The 7082-nt window shown below is 41.1% G+C and overlaps 1 pseudogene across 1 annotated transcript; it reads right to left on the reverse strand.

The window, feature by feature from the left end:
* Positions 1-2216: 2216 nt before the first annotated feature.
* LOC114635917 lies at positions 2217-2903 on the reverse strand (annotated as a pseudogene). Its single transcript, XR_003713546.1, has one exon. The product of XR_003713546.1 is annotated as an ATP synthase F(0) complex subunit C3, mitochondrial pseudogene (transcript).
* Positions 2904-7082: the final 4179 nt, after the last annotated feature.

Below are 7082 nucleotides of genomic sequence, written 5' to 3' on the forward strand. Positions count from 1 at the left end.
CTTCCTTCCTTCCTTCCTTCCTTCCTCTGGTCTCTGCCTCAGTCTCTCTTCTCTCTGTCTTTTATATGTTCTTATTCCCTGCCTTGTTGCCTCTTTGCCTCCCTGTCCCTGTCCCTCTATGTCCCTGCCTCATTCCCTCTCTGCCCTCCTTCCCCCTCCTCTTTTCTTACTTTAGCCTAGATGTGAAAATGAAGGAAGGTACCTGGGGTGGTTTAAATTTCTTTGGGGGGAAAAAGACCAATGTTTGTGTTTTACTTTAGCATTATTTTTTTTGCAGCCAACAGTACAAACTACAGATATGCACAGGGGATACAACAGAGACTTTGTCAGGGTCAGAGGACCCTGAATGCAAACACAAAAAGCCAAGAAATGAACTCCAGGACTATAAAGAATGTTAGTGGCTCAATTTTGGAGGTACTGTCTTCAAAGAAGTATAAGAACATAATGTCTCTCTGCACTTGTCAGTGTTGTGGCTGCTCATCTCTGTTACCACAGAGATATATCTTGCTGAGGGATTTTTGTACGTAGTCAGCTAATATAAGTGTCAACATCTTCATCAGTCTATAACAGATTCCTGTGTTTGATATGAAAAATCTTGTGACTTTGCTGGCTCCTCTTCCAGTCCAGTAACTGTCCCCAATGCCTCCAGCTCCATCCCTCTAACCTTGTCCAAGTCTCTTGAGTTCTCTGATGAGTCTTTCTGTTCTCTTTTTATTCAAAACCTATTGTAATGTTGGCCATGATGGTTACTAGGGAAGCATGTGTTCTTTAAACCTCAGTACTTATGTTTGAAAGAACAGCCCCACAAATCCAGACTTCCTGGAAGTCAGAAGTAATAATTCTGTCTTGGCCACAGGGAAGTCTTTCATTCAGATAGAGCAAGAAGAAATCATTTTTCTGCAACCCATTCATCACATTTTTTTAAAAAAAGGTTATGAGGTTAGATTCTGTGATTAATCAACTTTCCATCCTCTCTTTAATTCCCGAGATTTCACCAGTATCTTTTCTCACAGATGGGTCCTATCCTTTCTACCTTGGGTCCCTCACGATTCTATCTACATTAGGATGCTTCATTGACTCTTTTCTCTAACCTTCAGATAAAATGTCTGAGGCAGAGACATCTATGCTATCTCATTAATCTGTCTCTGTCATTTCAGTTGAACTAAAAAGCATGTGGAATATGAAGATGTGCAGGGGACGGTCACTAGACTCATCAGATATGCAGTGACACTCTAATCAATTTGACCTTGCTGTTGATGCATGAAAATTAAAACACATACTATCTTTAGAACTAAATGTCTATTTACTGTGGCTTTTATGGCCAAGGGCATTCTGTAACTATCTCCTTCACCCAACTGAAAAACACTGTTGTGAGAATTTAGGATCTGGAGCCAGAAGACATGCCTATTGGTTTGATTCTTTTCATGTCACCACTCATTCATTCCTTCATCCATCCATCCATTGATCCATTCATTCATTTATATGAAGGAATTTATGGTCATAGTTTTAGTTTCATTGTCTATAAAAGGAAGATATTCCAGGTATGGGCAGAGTCTATTTTGTTGTACAGGAATGTCCCCTGGTCAATTGACTGTGGCCTTAGTTGATGATCTCACACACAGGTATATATGGGCTCAGTGTGTCAACAAACCAACAAAAATAAAAGTCATGGGTAAGTGTTCTGAGGCAAGAGTGGTTATAATTTCTTAGGTTCCCATTAGTAAATCAAGGGAAGATTTAGCTTCTGTGGCCTTGTGCTGGATGAAATTGTGACTCTTAGCAGACACTCTCCTTCTTGGCTGTCCCCTGTTCTCTCATACACTTGCAGAAGTGTAGATTCCCTCCAGCCATTGTCACCTGGTGGATGACAGCAGTAAGTAGCCTCTTAGCCATGGAGAAGCTGGGCATACAACAGTGCCCCAGCTAACTGCTTCACTCATCCCAGGGAACAGTGTGGGTAGAGTAAGCAAGTGGTTACATCAACGGAGAATTCTGCACCCAGACTGGCTTCTCTGTCTCTGGCCTTTCCTGGGAATCCTCATATTTTATAAACATTCTTCAGAAAATCAGAATGTAGATGATTAACAGAAATAATAATAGCCACTAACTGTATAGATCTACCATATATGAAGCTGTCAAAGCAAGGCAGAATATGGTGTTTGTTGAAAAAGATTAATGGATTCATAAAGTTTTTTTTTGTTTTTTTTTTTGTTTTGTTTTTTTAAAGTTTTCATCTTTAATGAAATGACTTTGGAAATAACATATATTTCCATGACACCAGTACTAGTCTTTGGAGTCACAGCAAGATACACAGAATTACATCCGTAATTACTATGAATGCCAACATTTCAGGCAGTAATTTCTGTTACATGGCAAACAAGATCAAGAACGCAACCATCAAACAAAAGAGACCCATAGCTTCAGACAAGGCAAATCCCAGGATAGCGTATGAGAACAGCTGCTGCTTCAGTGAAGGGTTTCTGGCATAACCAATGATAAGACTGCCAAAGACTGTTCCAATACCAGCACCAGAACCAGCAACTCCTACTGTTGCAGCACCTGCACCAATGAATTTGGCAGCAGTATCAATGTCTCTGCTGATTACACTGGTCTGAAACTCCCTTCGGATCAGCTGACACATACCATTCTGGGCCCCATTAAATACTGTAGAGCCCTCTCCAGTCCTAGTCTGTGGTCGAGATAACACTGATGCAGAAATTGGTCTATATGCAACTCTGGATCCAGCTCGGATCAGAGCAGGGGTGCGGGCGAGCTTGGCGCAGGCGAACATCTTTCTTCCTGGCGGCGCAGCGTGGATATAGGTGACAGGCGACGTGGGCTCCTCTCCCGCTCCCTCTCTCCCGAGGCGGCGGCGGCAGCGGCGGCAGAGGTCGAAGCAGTGGGGCTGGATTCATAAAGTTTTAAAGGATTTTATGAACATCCAGTAGCACAAACACTATCATATTTGTGGCTTATTTCATGATTCAGGTACTCTGCTAGGGAATTGTAGTGTGTCAATATTTGAGGGAAAAATCATATAATACACAAGTGTGTACACGTGTAAAAACTAGTTCGCTACAGATTAACAGATAAGATGTTAAAAATCAACCAGGTGAGTATATATTGTCACTCACACCATGGACTCATGGAAAACTCCAAGGAGATCTCAAGCCAAGACCAGAACAATACAGAGGAATAGTCATATTAAAGAGTCAGAAATGCATCTACCATGCATGAAGGTATCAAAGCAGAACAGAATACAGTGTTCACTGAAAAAGACTAAAAATGTTTACCATGACAAACAAGGGGGAAGATTGAGAAGGGAGACAGGGCCCAGGTTACGAAGGGCCTTGGTCATAGTCATCACATTAGGTTCAGAACAGGATAAAACCTGTAACAGAATGATGTTTGATTTGTGTTTTGCCCAGATTACTGCGGGGCAAGCCACATGTCTTTTGAGCTTAAGTGGGATTTGTCTGTTCTTTCCACCATGACTTAGGGCCAGCAAGCCAGCAAGCATTCTAATGGTTGCATTTCTGGTTATCTCCTCATACCCCTCTAGATATTTGGCAGTAAATCCGAATCGGCACATTAATAAACCATACTGTTTATTCCTTTATTCATGTTTTTTCTTGTACTTACTTTATATAAAGGAGAGTCCATGTGTTCATCTCTGTTCAGTGCAGAGCTTCTCCATATGGCAGGAGAATGGGAGACCTGCCCACTTAAGTGACTGTCTCAGTCAGTGTTCTCTTTCTGTGAAGAGACACCGTAACCTTGGCAACTCTTATAATAGAAAGCATTTAATTGAGGCTTACTTACAGTTTCAGGAGTTTTGTCCATTTCCATCATGGTAGGAAGCATGGCCTCATTTTCCAATGGTGGCTGCTTTATAACCTGGAGTGAAGAGTGGGGTGATGAGAAAAAAGAATCTCTAGAATATTTGTTATAGATTTGTCATGTGGGAGAAAAAATGATGCCTTGTTGTTCACACCTCTGAGAAATGAATGGTACATTCCACCCTGGTATAACTTGACAAATTACGATGGCTATGCTCATCCCACTGTGTACCTCCATCAGGTCTAAGAAGAACAGAAGTCAGGCTGTGCTGAGAAACATGCAAATATTTCAGTGTAAACACGCCCAGCCTAAGCTATAGCGCCCCAACTCATGGCTCTGCATGAGATAGGAAGGAACAGCTCAGCTTGCATAAGAATGGCTCTTATTTTTGTGCTACTTGCTTTAGAGTATATTGTCCATTTATTACCTGTCTTGAGATAATGCTGTGATATATGGTGATTTTGTTGTTGTTGTTGTTTTTTTAATTTCAGCTATTTCTAGGATGCTCACATGAAAGTGGACTTAGTACAAACAAAAGTCCAGCTCAGCTATCAGTGTCTCTTGAGCCTCATGACCAGGGCATGTGCATGCAAAGATGTGCTCAAATATAGAACAATATAAGACTAACCTGATGAAAGCACACAATAGAAGGCCCTTGTAAGGGAAAAAGGAGATACATGATTACTTAAACAGGGGAACAAGGCTGGGCCTTGGCATCAGCACTTCTCAGTATGACCAAAAGTATAGCATTGTCTAATGTTCAGGAAGGATGTACTCAAGCACTTCCAGCAGAAACCAGACTGAGATGTTGTTTCCTATGCAGATGATTCATGTCAGTACCCACTAGAAGCTAAGCTCAGAGAGGTGGGCACTAGGGCACTGTCAAAGAGGACCCTTGTTTGTGGTACCTAGAATAAGGAAGACCAAATTCTGCACACAACAAATTCTATGGCCACTGTACAGAATATAGTCTAGGAGGCAGTAGTGACGGTGCTATGAGGGATTAGCCTGAGCTCAGATGTTTTCCTCACAGATTTCTATGCTAGCATCCACAGCCCCAGTAAAACTAGAAGGAATATCTGAATTCAGATAGTCTTACTAATCGTTGGATAATTCAGACCAAGTTACTAGAATTCAGTGAACCTCAGTCCCTGACTCAGCAGATGTTATATTACAAAATAACCATTCCGGGAAGTAAAATCACCAGTGAGAAACATCCCCATAGTGGGGGTTGGTTATATTTGGTTACCTCCCCTGCCAACCCTTGCACCTGCATTTTTTTAAAAGAAAAAAAGATTGGTTGTCGAACCTGCTCGAACACTGGGTCACTCCTCTTTTATCACATGACCCCTCTAAGAGAATCTTGTAATTTTTTTCTGTAAACTTTCAGGCTCCTCTCATCTTCTCTATAATCCTCTCAGCACTAACTGAAGACATTCTGCTGGGGTCTACTTGATATGCACCCCACGTGCACCAAATTTTCTATTCTATTTTAAAAAGAAATAACTTGTGAAAATCCTTAGTAACATATTGTTATACAATGACTCTCATTCTATGGAACAAGTGTGTGTGTGTGTGTGTGTGTGTCTGTAGGTAGAGGCCAGAAAAAAGCAAATGTTGTTGTTATTGTTGTTGTTATCATTCAGATGATGTTTGCCTGCTTGTGGAGACAGGATCTCTCAGTGGCCTGAAACCTATTAAGTAGGCTAGACTGGCCAGCCAGTGACCCTCAGGGATTCACCCATCTCCACCCCAGTACTGGGATTACAGGATTCTTTTAAAATGTGATTCTGGAGTTTGAGCTCAGGTCAAACTTGCAAGCCAAGCATGTTGCTGATCAAAACATCTTCCCAGCCTGGAGTCAACATTCTCGTTGTATTTTCACCTTTCTCAGTACAGTGTCATCTTGTTCTGACTCAGGCATGTTTATTGCTCATATCAGACAGAGGATTGTCCTTGCATTTTGTACTATACATGAGAGGAAAACTTGAGCTATCTATGCTTGTGTTACTTTGATGACCATTACAGTCATTGTTGTCATCATTATCACAATTTTGCTTGTGGTTTCTCGGTGATTTTAGTCCACCATAGTGCCGAAGGTGTAGCAGGATGAGTGTCTATTTGTGACTTAAGGGGTGAATGGAGGACCTATTCATGTGCTGTGAAGCAGAAAGCAGAAAGTATGAGCAAAGAATGAGGGGTAGATAAACCTTCAAAGGCTTAACTCCAGTGTTCTGCCAGAGCACCCTTGCTTTCTAAAGGGTATACAGCCTTCAAAGCAGCACTTCCACTGAGCATCGAGAACATGAACATGTAGAGTTTGATGCAAATTCGTACTACACCAGAAACATTAATGAACATGTAATATTTGATCACATGGGTGATAGGCATGGTTGTACACTGAGTCTATGTGCGTTTGTCAGAATTAGAATGAACAGGCTAATCAATGGCATTACATAGATTTGTTATTCATCCACAATTATGAATAAAAAAGCCAGTGAGACATATGTGCTTACTATATTATTCATGGCAACCTAATGGCCTTAGTAGCATCAGCTGTCTCTGTGGGGCTGGCTTTAGCTATCCTGTTTCCGAGAATGTAGGTATAAGAGAGATAGCCTACCAGGAATGACTCCAGGGACACTTGGCATTTTGATTTATCTCTTAAATTGTAGAAGTCTCTCTGTCATCATTTTCTAATCTGTCAAGAGACTCAGGAGAACAAGAAACAGAAAGAAAAACCTTTAGAAAACTGAAATATATGAAAAAAGGAATGGAGTGATCAGTGTTGAAATATTCTTGAGGGTGAGGCCAAAGAGGGGATTATTTTACCTTGTGTCAAATTAGTTCATTTGTCTTCCATGCCCCTAAGTCCTGAGAATTGTAAATGATATCTGTGTTGTTGAAACTCGACTTTTAATTCAAATTCTTCCAAACTGGGTTTTAGAAAGCCCTTATGAGAAAAACCATTAGAAAGACTTTTCTGCCTCTATGGCTTTCAGCATGAAGTTGTCTTCCATGGATCAGGAGCCATGCTCTGTGTCTAGCTATAAAGTACGTTAACAAAGGTAACACAGACTCTGAAACCCTTTTCCATTTGTACTGCTTGACTCTGCCCCCATTCCCTTCGTAATTCAAACTGAATGTGCATTTGCCATGCATTTATGAACCCTATTTTTCCGTGTGATAGGTAGTGCTCCTCACTCTTGAGTATGTTGTTGAGTAAAGTGGACAAAGTCTTG

Source organism: Grammomys surdaster, unplaced genomic scaffold (assembly GCF_004785775.1).
Source record: "Grammomys surdaster isolate TR1022 unplaced genomic scaffold, NIH_TR_1.0 119676, whole genome shotgun sequence".
NCBI classification, from domain to species: Eukaryota; Metazoa; Chordata; class Mammalia; order Rodentia; family Muridae; genus Grammomys; species Grammomys surdaster.